Source organism: Pleurodeles waltl, chromosome 10 (assembly GCF_031143425.1).
Source record: "Pleurodeles waltl isolate 20211129_DDA chromosome 10, aPleWal1.hap1.20221129, whole genome shotgun sequence".
In the NCBI taxonomy this organism is placed as follows: Eukaryota; Metazoa; Chordata; class Amphibia; order Caudata; family Salamandridae; genus Pleurodeles; species Pleurodeles waltl.
The window spans coordinates 845,863,451-845,878,526 of record NC_090449.1 but is presented as its reverse complement, the minus strand read 5'-3'; positions in this window follow the sequence as shown (position 1 = coordinate 845,878,526).

Here is a 15,076-nt window from a genome sequence, read left to right as displayed (position 1 = left end):
ATGCTCAGGGGTAGCCTGCCTTCACCCTGCACCAGAAGCTCTGAAGAAATCTCCTGTCGGTTGACGGATTCTTCCCCCTGCTAACGCAGGCACAAAAAGACTGCAACACTGGTCCTCTGGGTCCACTCTCATCCTAATGAGCGTGGTCCCTGGAACTCAGCAACTCTGTCCAATTAATTCCTACAGTCCAGTGACTCTTCAGTCCAAGTTTGGTGGAGGTAAGTCCTTGCCTCTCCACGCTAGACTGCATTGCTGGGTAGCACATGTTTTGCAACTGCTCTTGCTCCTGTGCACTCTTCCAGGATTTCCTTCATGCACAGCCAAGCCTGGGTCCCTGACACTCCTTCCTGCAGTGCACAACCTTCTGAGTTGTCCTCCGGCATCGTGGGACTCCCTTTTGTGACTTCGCGTGGACTCCAGTTCACTTTCCTTCCAAGTGCCTGTTCAGGTAATTGTGCATGTGCTGCCTGCTTCTGTGAGGGCTCCCTGCGTTACTGGGTGTCTCCTCTGTCTCTTCCTCCAAGTGGCGACATCCTGGTCCCTCCTGGGCCACAGCAGCACCCAAAAACCTCTACCGCAACCCTTGCAACTAGCAAGGCTTGTTTGTGGTCTTTCTGCAATTGAACACCTCTGCAAGCTTCATCGCAACGTGGGACATCCATCCTCCAAAGGACAAGTTCCTAGTCTGCTTCTTTCTTGCAGAACTCCAAGCTTCTTCCAACCAGTGGTAGCTTCCTTGCACCCTCAGCTGGCATTTCCTGGGCTCCTGCCCACTCTCAAGACTGTCGCGATTATTGGACTTGGTCCCCTTGTCTAACAGGTTCTCAGGTCCGAAAATCCACCGTTGTTGCATTGCTGGTGTTTGTTCTTCCTGCAGAATCTCCCTATCACGACGTCTGTGCTCTCTGGGGGTAGTAGGTGCACTTTACACCTACCTTTCAGGGTCTTGGGGTGGGCTATATTTCTAACCCTCACTGTTTGCTTACCTCCTGAGGTCGATCTCTGTGGGTCAGTTGACCATTACGAATGCCATGGGGCTGGTAACTCAGATACAACAGAGCAATGCGTTCCTGAAGGGCACTCACGGTGCACTGGCTGACCTACAGAGATCTAAGAAAGCTTTCCTTTCAGGCTCCGGCCTCCAGACTAACGGCAGCCAGACACCTTTTGTCTTCCATCCCTCTTCCACCTTCTTCTTCCCAATCCCAAACCCCTCTTCCCTAACCAAGTCCAAGCACACAGACAGACAAGCATGCATCCACCTCAACATCCAAGGGTAGCTCTGACACACGCAAGCACTACAAGACACACCACCAGCAGGCACACAAGCAGCAAACACCTGCACACACATCAACAGTCACAACCTGCCCTGACACCCCTGCCACACCTGGCGACAACACACCAACATTGACAGATCCAGTCACTACACCTACCTTACCCAAATACAGCACAATGGCAGACCCTCAGATATCCACCCCAGTCACCACATCTACAGAAATCACAACCACAGACACACCTACATCCAGCATATCCACCATACCTGCAGTCATCACCCCAACAAACACTCACCCACCCACCATGGTATCTCCTAGCACCTCCACCCCCTCCTCCTAAAACACATAAACACCCACACTCACAGGGTGGGAGAGGACAAACGGGACGTGTGTATGTATGTTGTGTCTGCAAGTGAGGTGGGTGTGCTACATGAGGTTGTGATGGTGGTGGTAGTGACTGCATATGTGGTGTGTGGGGTGCATATCGGCATGTCTGCTGTTGTGTGACTGTGGGCAAGTCTGTACAGATGGCAGAATACCTCCAAGTATACATTGCATTGCTGCATCTGGGATGCCAGCCCTTGGATGACATTCACTATGGTTGACTGCCCTACAGAGATGGATCTCAGGAGATCAATAGCCTCCTCACTGAGGGCAGCAGGGCTGACGGCGACAGGGCCTGAGGTGCCTGGGGTGAAGGAGACACCCACCCTCCTGGGTGATCGGGCACGAGCAACTGGGTGGGGGGCTACTGGGAGGGTGGTGCTGGTACGGGAGTGGCAGAAGATCTTGTAGCTGGTGTGGTCCGCCACCAACAGGGATGTTTCAATCAAGGAGGAATCTGAGCCTGTAGTCATCGCTCCTGTCTCCCCTGTGGTGCTCCCCTCGCCCTCTAACCCACCCTCAGCACCTGTGCTCTCTGCCTCCTGGGTCCCTTGGACTGCAGCTCCTCCACTCACCGGTGCCCCTGCTCCTTTTCCATATGATGCACACAAGAACAGGATCACAAAAGGAGAGAGGGCTGGGGAGAAAGAAAGGGAGCACAGGGTCAATTACAGCAACAACAACACATATGGCATAACCATCACATTCACTCACTGGGACTAACACTGTGCAGCATGGACAACAAAGATAAACCATTACCTAGGTACAACAGTAGTAAAGTCCCCAAACACTACCATCTGCATCCCTATTGGGACTCACTAAGCCCTGTCTGCCATGGTATGCTAGCTGCTCACCAATACCACATATAGATACTACCCTACATAGCTTAGCAGGACCACACAGGAAATCCTAAATGGGCATATTGGGGCCCCCTCTGACTAGAACCTTGCACCCAAACCCCATGCCAGCCAACAAAAAATAGATACCACACAGTCTCTACTCACCCCTGCTGTGCTACTCTCAAGCGCCCATCCAACTCAGGATTGGCCACCCCCAGTATGCAGGCCATTAGGGGGATCTGGCTCCAACGGGCAACACTCCCTCGTTGGGAGGCTGTCGCCAGGTGGGCCTCCGCAGTCTTCCAGGCCAAGTGTCTCGGATCCTCCCACCGTTTCCTGCAGTGGGTGTTCCGCTGGCTATCACCCCGGGGTCCGCACGTCCTTGGCGAGGGCACGCCACAGCCCTTTCTTTTGATGGGTGCTGACCTGCAGAGGAGACACAGACAGAAGGATACTGTTAGAAATGGGGTCCTGGGTTGGCAGTCAGGTTAACCCCTGTCAAAGCAAGGAACCTCACTCTAGTCAGGGTAAAAGAGAATCACCCTCAGGTAACCCCCGCTCACCCCTTTGGTTGCTTGGCATGAGCAGACAGGCTTAACTTCAGAGTCTAGGTGTAAAGTATTTGTACCAACACACACAGTAACTCAGTGAAACACTACAAAATCACACAACACAGGTTTAGTAAAATAGGTAACATTTATCTAAACGAAACAAGACCAAAACGACAAAAATCTACCATACACAAGTCAAGTTATGAATTAAAAAGCAAGAAAGAGTCTTAAATCCTTGAGAAAAACAGTAAAAACACTGTTAGCGTTGAAAAGTATCTGGGTAGCGTCAAAATAACATGCATGGGCGAGTGTGCGATGGAAAAGGCTAGCAAGATCGTGCGTTGTTTCTCATCCCCCGGTCACGTTGGCGTGCGCCGTTTCTTCTCTCCGCAGGAGAGCGATGTGTTTTTTATTTTTGCGGCCAGCGATGTTGTGTCGAAAATCCGCCCGCACGAAATCAGGAAAACCGCGCTTTGTGGACTGCGACGTTATCAGCCTCCGGCAGCGGGTGTTGCGTGTCGTTTCTCCAGCTGTGTGTGTCGATCTTCCAGTTGCGATGCAGGTGGAGTGTTGATTTCAGCCGCGAAGCTGGCAGCGCGTTGTTTCTCAGCCACGTCTCAGGAGGTGCATCAAACTTTTCCCCGCACAGCGGTCTGTGCCTGGATTTTCAGTCTTGGTCTGCCAGCTTCACCTTCCAAGGCCCCAGGAACTGGACAGGGCATCACTTGGCAGGGCAGGAGTCTCAGCAGAGAGTCCAGGTGCTGGCAGGAGAAGTCTTTGATGGCCCTGAGACTTCAACAGGAGGCAAGCTCAGGACAAGCCCTTGGAGATTTCTTTACAAGCAGGAATGCACAACAAACTCCAGTCTATGTCCCCTTTCACCAGGCAGAAGCAACAACTGCAGGATAGCTCCACAAAGCACAGTCACAGGCAGGGCAGCACCTCCTCAGCTCTTCAGCTCTTCTTCAGGCAGAGGTTCCTTTTGATGGCCAGAAGTGATCTAATTTTTTAGGAGTTTAGGTGCTCTTCTTATACCCATTTTGTTCTTTGAAGTAGGCCTACTTCAAAAGGAAGTCTCACTTGTTTGTGAAATCCTGCCTTGCCCAGGCCAGGCCCCTGACACACACCTGGGGGTTGGAGACTGTTTTGTGTGAGGGCAGGCACATCCCTTTCAGGTGTAAGCGACCACTCCTCCCCTCCCACCTAGCAAAGATGGCTCATCAGGATATGCAGGCTACACCCCAGCTCCCTCTGTGTCACTCTCTAGAGAGAGGTGCAAACAGCCCAACTGTCAAACTGACCCAGACAGGGAATCCACAAACAGGCAGAGTCACAGAATGGTTTAAGCAAGAAAATGCCTACTTTCTAAAAGTGGCATTTTCAAATACACATTCTCAGAACCAACTTTACTAAAACTAATTTGTGAGTTCAAAGACCCCAAACTCCATATGTCTATCCGCTCCCAAAGGAAATCTATGCTTTAATCATGTTTAAAGGCATCCCCCATGTTAACCTATGAGAGAGATAGGCCTTGCAACAGTGAAAAACCATTTGGCAGTGTTTCACTGTCAGGACATGTAAAACACATTAGTACATGTCCTACCTTAAACATACACTGCACACTGCCCATGGGGCTACCTAGAGCCTACCTTAGGGGTGTCTTACATGCAAGAAAAGGGAAGGTTTAGGCCTGGCAAGTGGGTACACTGCACACACAGACACTGTAGTGCCAGGTCCGAACCATGTTTACAGGGCTACTAATGTGGGTGGCACAACCAGTGCTGCAGGCCCACTAGTAGCGTTTGATTTACAGGCCATGTGCACGCACCTCTAGTGCACTGTACTAGGGACTTACCAGTAAGTCAAATATGCCAATCATGGAAATCCAATTACACATACATTTTACATAGGAGCACTTGCACTTTATCACTGGATAGCAGTGGTAAAGTGCCCAGAGTAATAAAAATAGCAAAAACAGAGTCCAGCACATATCAACAACCTGCAAAACAGAGGCAAAAAGTTAGAAGAAACCACGCCAAGGATGCCAAGTCTAACAGATACCATGAACTGAACAATCCATTCTGTTACACAAATGGCTTACATCCAGCATATGACCCACATGAAGCACACACATGACCCCTATCTCTGCATACACATTGCATGCAGCCAAATCCCCCACCCCCAAATGACACACTGCCAGCACACACAGTCCTTTTCATGCAGCCATGTTGTATCCAACGTACCTATGATGTACTCACCTGTTGGTCTGGAGGCCCATACAACTGCCCATACAGGGGTTAGACCTCATCCACATGCTTCTCCAACTCCTTGGATGTGAAGGCTGGGCCCCTTTACCCTGTAGCACGGGCCATCGCAGGTTCCAGACACAGGTCACAGCAGCACACGCAGTGAAGATATTCAACTGTAGAGAGTCATGAATCAAGTGAAATGATACAGAGAAAATGGTGGTCACGTCCGCGACAGTAAACACTGCCACCGCCAGCATTAATCATCATTGGTTCCTGTACTCCATAGGCTCCATTTTAGCAAATGAGGAGTTGCATGGTGGTGCAGACCGCCTTCCGCCATGAAGCCAAACACCGGCAGAGTGAGGTCACTTCCACATGCCCCTCCTTATAGGACAGGCGGTTGCCATTTCCTAATACTAATACTTATTTTGGACAAATTGATGTGTGTCATTGGTATCAATTGTACACAACAGACAATTCCCGTTTTCTACATACATACTTGTCTGTGATATTGTGTGTCCATACTTCCTGTAGTAACACACATTTTAATTCACTTAGATACCACCCACTGTGGAGGATGAGGAGGAGGCAAGCTCCTGTGTACATGCCCCTAGTGGACTTGGCTGCACTGGAGGACCGGCACATCATACTCACCTACTGTCTAGACAGGGCCACAATTACTGAGCTGTGTGCCAAATTGGAGCCTGATCTAATTCCTGCTATTCTTAGCACTACAGCAATTCCCCCTGTAGTACAGGTACTCTCAGTGCTCCACTTCCTGATAAGTGGTTCGTTCCAGGTGACAGTGGGCTTGGCTGCAGGAATGTCACAGCCAATGTTTTCTATAGTGCTTGGAAGGGTTTTGGCAGCCTTGCTCAAACACATGAGCAGCTACATCTTATTCCCCCAGAGTGAAGATTTGCCCACTGTGAAGGCTGGATTCTACGCCATGGGACACATACCACATGTGATTGGCGCCATTGACGAGACCCATATTGCAATGGTGCCTCCCAGGGCAAATGAGCAGGTCTACAGGAATAGGAAGAGCTTCCACTTAATTAATGTCCAGATGGTGTGCCTTGCAGATCAATGCATCTCCCACGTCACTGACAGGTTTCCTGGATCTGTGCATGATGCATTCATATTGAGGAATAGCAGCATCCCACAGATTATAGCATGATTACAGAGGCACAGAATGTGGCTCGTAGGTGAGGTTGAATTTTCGCACAATGTATGTCAGTATATGCCAACTGGAGTTGTATTCTATGCCATTTTACATTGGTAATGTGTGCCCCTCACTACTTCCATGTGACTCCAGCTACCCAAATCTGTACCTGGCTGTTGACCCCTGTTAGGAATCAGAGAACAGGGGCTGAAAATCGGTACAATGAGGGACATGGCCGTACCAGGAGGGTTGTAGAATGCACATTTGGTCTACTTAAAGTCGCCAGGTTCAGGTGCCTCCATTTAACAGGTGGGTCCCTATGCTACGTCCCTAAGAAGGTCTGCCAGATTGTGGAGGTCTGCACAATTTGGCTGCACAATTGGCCTTAAGACCCATGTGCCCTACCTGCAGGAGGAAGGGGGTGGATATGCATCTGTGGCAACAGTTGACACTGAAGACAGTGAGGAGGAGGAAGAGGAGGAGGATGTGGATAACAGGACACGTGTCAGACAGCAGTACTTCCAATGACACTGATGTAAAACTGTAGATCTGATCATACCTCTATTTAGGTTAAGTGTTGTGTGCCAGCTGTGTTGTGCCAATCACTGCTTTTACATTTCTATTGACTATCACTTATGCATTCCTTTCTTGCAGATGTTGGTGTGGTCACAACTGTGTTCTGATGTGATGACTAAAGACTGCTTTAACACATTTGTTGGATGGAATCACACATTACAGGACATCTGCACAGGATGATACAGTTTATTTAATTGCACATTTCTGTCTGATAAAGCACTATTACACCAGTTTTGTTCAAGGGTTTTTATTGAAGTGACTATAATAAAGGGATAGTGCAATTGAGTTGGGTGATGGTTGAGGAAGACTTCAGTGTAGTGGATCACTTGGTTTGTAGCTCAGGTCCAGTGTCCATGGGGCCATTGGAAGAGGAGCAATGGCAGTCTAAAGTGAACAAGGTGACTTAGTGGCACACAAGGGGAACAATCCTGAGGGTCTCATTTCCTGGCGGTGGTCTTGGTCTTGGCAACAGTCTTTGGTGTCTGTCTGGGTTGCAGGGAACGTTTGCAGGTGGTTCTTCAGCTGCAGAGGGAGGGGTGCTGTTGGCCTGTGGGTCTTCTGGCAGCTCCTCCTGTCCACTAGTGGACTGCCTAGTGGAAGTGGGCCGCTGATGTTCTCTGTTCTCCCGCATGGCATTGGCCATGTCATCCAGCACCCCTACCATGGAGGCCATGTTGGCATTTAGGCCCTTCAACTGCTTCATGACCTCCTGGTGGTGTGCACCCTGCAGCCTCTGGTACTCCTACATGATGGTGATCACCTGGCCCATCCTGTCGTGTGATTTTTGGTTGGCCCCGAGGACATGTGTGAGTGCCTACCCGGCAGCCGGTTCCCTGGGCCTGTCCTCCCCTTGGCACACATCTGACCTCCCACTGTCCCTGGACCCTATGCCTGTGTCCCCTGAATGGTGTGCCCACTACCACTTACACCAGGACCTTCACTGTCTAGCAGATGTGGTGTCAACTCAGGTCCCTGTACAGGTGAGCACACTATTGATCGATGTGTCCTGGGGACGTGGGACTGAGGACATTGAGTGGCTGCTGTTTTGTTGGACTTGAAGGTGGGGCCCTGCGGTGGACTGATGCGGAAGCCGACTGACCTTTGGTGCAGATGGGCCAGGGAGTTCATCCAACTGGGGACATCCAGAGTTGCTGTCATCACTGAGGGTATCTTCTGGTGGACGGCTGGGTTGCTGTGACACTGGCATGCCACTGACATTGGCTGGGGCATCTGTGGGTATGTAAGGGATTTGTTAGGGTCATTGTCAGTCACATTTCCCACATTTCTATATTTCTCTATGGGTTTGCTGTTGTCATCACACCTTTGGTACTGTATGGTGATGGATTGTGGGATTGGTAGTTCTACAAGCTGTCCATGCATTGCTGGTGGGTGTGATGCAGTGCTGGGAGGGGTGTGCTTGCAGTGAGAAGTGCATGCAGGGGCAGACATTTATATTTGGTCATTGGGGTGGTGCACTGTGTGGGATGGAGTGGGGTGTAGGGGTGACATGCCAATCGGGTATCGACGGAGGTAGGTTTTAATGCTGACTTACCAGTGTCCAGCCCTCCAGTGACTCCAGTGAGGCCCTTTGGATGCAGGATTGCCAAGACTTGCTCCTCCCATGCTGTGAACTGTGGGGGAGGAAGTGGGGGTCCACTGCCAGTCTTCATGATGGCGATCAGGTGACTTGATGCAATGGAACACACCTGTCCCCCTAGGGCGTTCCACCTATTTTGGATGCCGGCGTGGATAGGTTCCCATGGAGTTCGCCCTGTCCATGATCCTCCTCCATAGCTCCATCTTCCTGGCAATGGAGATCTGCTGGACCTGTTCATCTAACAGCTGTGGCTCTAACCTGACAATTTCCTCCAACATCACCTGCAACTCCTCATCTGGGAAACGGGGGAGCTTTTGAGCGGACATGGCTGTTCTGTGTGTTTTGTCAGTGGGTGTTCAGTGTTGTGGTAGGGTGTGTGGTGTGTGATGCATGATGGATGTGTAGGTAGATGTGTTGTATGTGAGCAGTTCTCTAAGGGTTTGGCCTGGCAAGGTGTAGCAGTATTTTCCTGTTTGCAAAGGATTGTGGGTTATGTAAGGGTGTGTTTTATAGTGCTGCTGATGGGTGTGTAGGGTGTGTGTATATGTGTCACACACACCCTACACACCTGTGGGTTTTTTGATATGACCAATGTTGGCTTGAAGTGGTGTTGGGTGCCCAATTCTGCTGCGGCGGTGTGCACAGCCAATGGGTGACTGCCATTGAATGTCCGCTGTGGTGATTCGTGGGTCATAATTAGTATGGCAGTCTATTTATGGCATAGCGGTGAGGGTGGTGGGTCCCACAGTTTTCCGCCTTCATTGGGTCTGGTGGACTTGTGGTTGTAGCTGGTTTCTGTCAGTTTTCTGTTTGTGTGTCATAATCTGGCGGGTGGATTACCGCCTCCGCAGCGGTCTCTTGGCAGCCGTCACCACTGCAGACTTCGATAATGACCCCCTAAATGTTTTTTAGCTCATTGAAACTAAGGCCCATATTTATACTTTTTTAGCGCCGCATTTGCGTCCTTTTTTTACGCAAAAGCAGTGCAAACTTGCAAGATACAATTGTATTTTGTAAGCTTGCGCTGTTTTTGCGTTAAAAAACGGCGCAAATGTGGCGCTAAAAAGTATAAATATGGGCCTAAAAGCGCTAATCTGGACATATGGTCGCACTAAACTGGTGTACAGTCATAATTTGAGGCCAAAATTTGAGGCCAACCACAATGATGCCCTGCTTGACTACAGTGAGTAGGAGGCCTTGGTCAAAGTTTTACCTTCGGACTTAGGGCCTCATTACGACCCTGGCGGGTGGCGGAGGCCGCCCGCCAGGATGCCGCCCTCCATAATACCGCTCCGCGGTCAGAAGACCGCGGAGGGTATTATGAGTTTTTCCCTGGGCTGGCGGGCGGTCTCCAAAAGACCGCCCGCCAGCCCAGGGAAAAACTCCCTTCCCACGAGGATGCCGGCTCGTAATCGAGCCGGCGGAGTGGGAAGGTGCGACGGGTGCTACTGCACCCATCGCGTATTTCACTGTCTGCTACGCAGACAGTGAAATACTAGCGGGGCCCTCTTACGGGGGCCCCTGCAGTGCCCATGCCATTGGCATGGGCACTGCAGGGGCCCCCAGGGGCCCCACGACAATCCTTACCGCCATCCTGTTCCTGGCGGGCGAGCCGCCAGGAACAGGATGGCGGTAAGGATTGTCAGAATCCCCTCGGCGGCGCAGCGAGCTGCGCCGCCTTGGAGGATTCTTAGGGGCAGTGGAAAACCGGCGGGAGACCGCCGGTTTTCCCTTTCTGACCGCGGCCAAAGCGCCGCGGTCAGAATGCCCAAGGGAGCACCGCCGGCCTGTCGGCGGTGCTCCCGCCCCCGTTGGCCCTGGCGGTTCTCTACCGCCAGGGTCATAATGAGGCCCTTAGTCTTTTTTTCGGGATGAGTTTCTCACCGGGAGGAAGTCACAGGTTGGATCCGACCTCCCTAGGGCCCTCTTCGAATATGCATTGCAGGAGACTTCTGTAAAGAATCCAACCTTCGGATTTAGATGATTTTCTCACGATGGAAATCTTCGTCCGGGCCGAACTTGAAATTGGATCTGCCCTCCCTGGAGCTCTTTTTGGATACGCTGCGTGGGAAGCCTCTGTCAACTTTTTACGTTCAGACTTTGTCACTTTTTTGGAGTTTTTTCTTTCTGACTCCAGACGACACTCCATAGCAAGCCGATTTCAAGGCAACGTCGTTGGATTGCCTTTCCAGGAGCTCTCTGTGAAATCCTGGAAGTCTGGGGCTTCTGTAGCTTTTCAGCGGGACAAACCAGCAAGTCAGGCTGGGTCGTTGACTCACAGCGTCGGGTTGGTCACTTTATGGAGTTTTTTTTCTTCCAAAACTTCTCTAATGTTCTCCAAACTTCTAGATCTTCTCCCAGAAGGTCTTTGAAGGTCATTTATGGGTCCACAGCTCCCCCTAAAGTTCCAGAAGATCTGAGTTGATCCTTGAGGGTTAGGACTCCAACTCCCAGAATACACCTGGCTCAAATTAAAAAATGACCACTGGACAGTGGTCAGATGGTCAGTTTCTTCAGCTTTTCATGCAGGGGACTCTGGTTAGCTATTTTCTACCTGCAGCAAACAGGGAGTCCCTTCTTGGACCTGTTGAAGCTAGGCAAAGTTTTTTTGGTGAAGCCTAAGTGTACAGCTGGTGCAGTCTTTCAGAGTGCAGTGTGTCCGGATGCAGGTCAGGGGTCCACCAGGGCAGTCCTTCTTCTTCTTGTCTGCCATCTGGTAGTGACCTGAGATGTGGGTGCAGCTCGGCCATATTTATCCTTGCTCCTGGGGCAGAACATAGAGGGGGGCCCCTTGAGCAATCACGTGCAGGCCACCACTCTCGTGGATGACTACTTCCTGGAAAGTGTGGCAAAAATCAATCCCAAGGAGCAACATTTCTCTAAAATCCAAAATGGCAGAAATTCAATTTTGGAGGTTAGGTCTGGCTGAGCCCACCCACTGGTGTGGCTAAGGTCTCGTAATGCACCCATCTCTAGCCCTCTCCCAATCTAATCAGGGGGGCACCTGGCTGTCTGGGTTTGCAGGAAATGGGGGAGGTCCTGAGCTATCCCAAATGTCTTCCCCTCCTTTGAAGTCCAGTTTGGCTGCTCTCTCCCCATCCTGTTTCACCATCTGCTGAGGTAGGTCTCCTCTCCCAGGCACTTCCTTTGTCCTCGGCCCATCCAACTTCACACCTCATCAAGGTAGTTTGGCCAGGCTGCCAGAGGCTGGCCAGTCAGTGAAGGGCACTACAGGGCTGAAGTTGGCAACTTTCAGGTAGAGTTCTAAAACTATTTTCCTGAACTAGTTATATTAAATTTAACAATGGCAAGTTGTTGGATTTATTCAAACAATCCGTTTGATACCAAACTTGAAATATTTAGCTCCTTTTGGGACTTTATTAATTAAAAATAAAGTCTCCCCATGTTAGCATATGGAGCCCATTCACTACAACAAGGGAAATTAATTTGGTTATTTCTTCCTCATGAGGGTTTATAAAACACCTTTTATAAGGTCACCGCTTATAGTTACACTGCAGCCAGCTCATGGGGCATCTAGGGCACACCTTAGGAGTGACTTACATGTAAAAATAAGGTAGTTTAAGACTTTGAAAATACTTTTCATTCCAAAGTCCAAATTGAAGGTAACTTTAATTTAAAAGCAGCCAGCAAGGCAGGCCTGCCTTTAAAATTACGCTGGGCACCTCAGCAATGCACCCATGGGTGCACTACCTATGCTGGCGTCCCTAAACCTACATGCCCTACCATATACTAGGGACTTAGAAGTAGGTTGATCCTGCCAGCTATAAATAGCCTAATTTGCATAATCCATTTTACACAGTGCTCTGGCCCTGGGACTGGTTAGCAGTACCCAGGGCTCAGCCAAGATTCAGTAACTACCAGTATTTGTTCAAAAAAATGTTTGGTGGTGACCAGGGCAAAAAGGAGGACTTTCCTACAGGTGTCCTCTCTGCTCCTCGCCCCTACCCTCTCCCGCCTCCCGTGGCCCAGCCCACCCCTCCCTTCATGTGCTGCTGGCCGAGCCAGCAGCTGAAAGATAAAACAATATTTAATATTGTTTTATCTTTCAGCTCCTGGCTTAGCCAGGGAGGGGATGCTCCTTCACCATTGGGAAGGAGCCACCCTTGATTAATACATTGTACGTCATTGTGGGCTGGGAACCTAAGATAGAATGCCCGGGAAAAACACAAGCTTGAAAATAACTGTTTAAAATGTTTATCCATGTCCTTTTCTTGAAACCCATTGACTAGATATGGTACATCAAAAAATGAAAGTTGGAAATCCTTTTTCTAGTGTTGAACTTTACGTTACTGTTGTCGCCCTTGTTCTTCATGCTGGTTTGTGCATTTATGGAACACCCTGTGGACTACAACAAGAGCAAACATAATAGTTTGATCTAGACAGTGAGGGTGCATAACCAAGCACATTTCAGCAGTCTGCTGCCTAACTGCACAAGTAGTGCACTGTCTTCTCTTAAACATTGCAATATCTGGTACCTTTTCCCATAGCTATAGCAGTATGTCCCTTCGTGAAGTCCCAGGCTTATTGACATATCATTGAAAGAACTGACTTGATAACAAGGGTGCATTGACTCAACAAGCATCTTCCGAAGAATATTCACTTTAAGGATAATCTTTAGAGTGGATCTGAAGGAAAATCGTTACAGTGGATCTGAAATGAAGAAGAACTTGAACCTTCTGAGATTCACAATTTTCTTGAACCTCATATTTTATTTGCCCTTGTGCCATACCTGGTGGAGGGTTCAGAGAGAAACTGATGGTAAGAATCGGGAAAATACAATTTTATCTTGGACGAATGATTGTCTGAATTAATCTTCTAAGTGCAAGGCAACTTCAATTGAAGAGCTAGAGGATTTATCTGACAAGTATTTACAAAGCGTCCTAAACATTATCATAATTTAACTGGCATGATGCAAACAGAAAGAATAGGAGAAGACAGACAAGCCTTCTAGGCAGGAGCTAAAAGATAAGATGTTTCCCTTCATTTATCACAATATGCCATCATCTTGACCTTAGACCTTTCAGAACAAAAAGTTGCCTATGCTTCTGTAACTGATTCGGATAATCTGTAGCTGCTGAAATCAAAGAATCAATAGGAAAGAATTAAAAATTATCTACTGAATTCTTTGCATGAAGAGGAAAGGTAAAACCTTAGTATCATAATGAGCAGCATTACTATAGGACAATTATACATTTAGTAAATAGGAAGACCAACTATCCTGAGTTGTATTACCTTTCTCTTTTTAAATGGGAATGACACCCAGAAGAAACTCCCAGGAACTTTTACAGAGTTCTCTAAAAGATAAAAGATATCGAGGACCTCTGTCAGAAATTATAATATTAGAGAATTCATAAAGATGAATTAAATCAGTAAATAAACATGTAGCGATTTCTTTAGCTGTGGTAACTTAAACAACAGAGACAAATTATTGGTCTTTGAAAAAGACCATGATCGCAGAATAATCATCTGAAAGGGGAGAATGAAGTATCATGCAGCAACCGTAGGAGCTGTACGCTAAGGTTCAGGAGCCAGTGGAAAAATGGCTGTAGATATCCAAAAGGCTTAGAATCCAACAATGCATGCTTCCCATACAAAGAACAGACAAGCACATATTCTTGAACATCAGAAGGAACAGCTGTTCACCAAAAACACTGTAAAATTAGTCAACGTAGTCAACACATCTATTACAGCAAAAAGCAAAGTCATGGCACAGTCTCATTACATCAAACTGCAGCTCTTTTATCAGCACAAAGATGGCTTATTTGCTGAAATATAACCTTTAGATAAGATATAATTACCGTGATTCTATTTGTTCACCAGTCATCTAAGCTCTGTTTTAAACTGACTAAACATGTTACAGGGAGTTACAGACTGGTCATAAGTGAGTAATAACTCAAGATCTCAACAAGCTTGATCATTTACCAATATTTCTTTTTAACCAGAATAGGAAAATTATGGTAGGTAAATCCCATCCAGCTTAACTATTCCTGGACTAAAGACTTAGGAAGCACTGCAAATTCCAATTATCTGGTCAAATTTTAAATGCTTCTCTAGGGGAAACAGCATTATTAACGACAGCAGAACCACGGACGTCTTTACAACGAAGGCTTCACAATGAAACAGTCTTTACCATGAACTATTTTACCACGAGTATGCCTTTACCGCGGATGTCTTTACAACGCATTTCTTTGTAGAGCCATGAATGGTAAAGACATATTCGTGGATTCAAGAAATAGAAAGACAAAGAGAGGTAAGTTTAGACAAATGGCAAATGAAAGAAAGAGAGACAGAGGAATATGGATATAAACAAAGGAGAAGAAGAGAAAACAAGGAGAGGTAGGGAAAGACAAGAAGAGACAGAAGGGAGAGACATGGTCGGAAAGACAGCATGTGACAGAGAGAGATTCAGAACATGAAAGA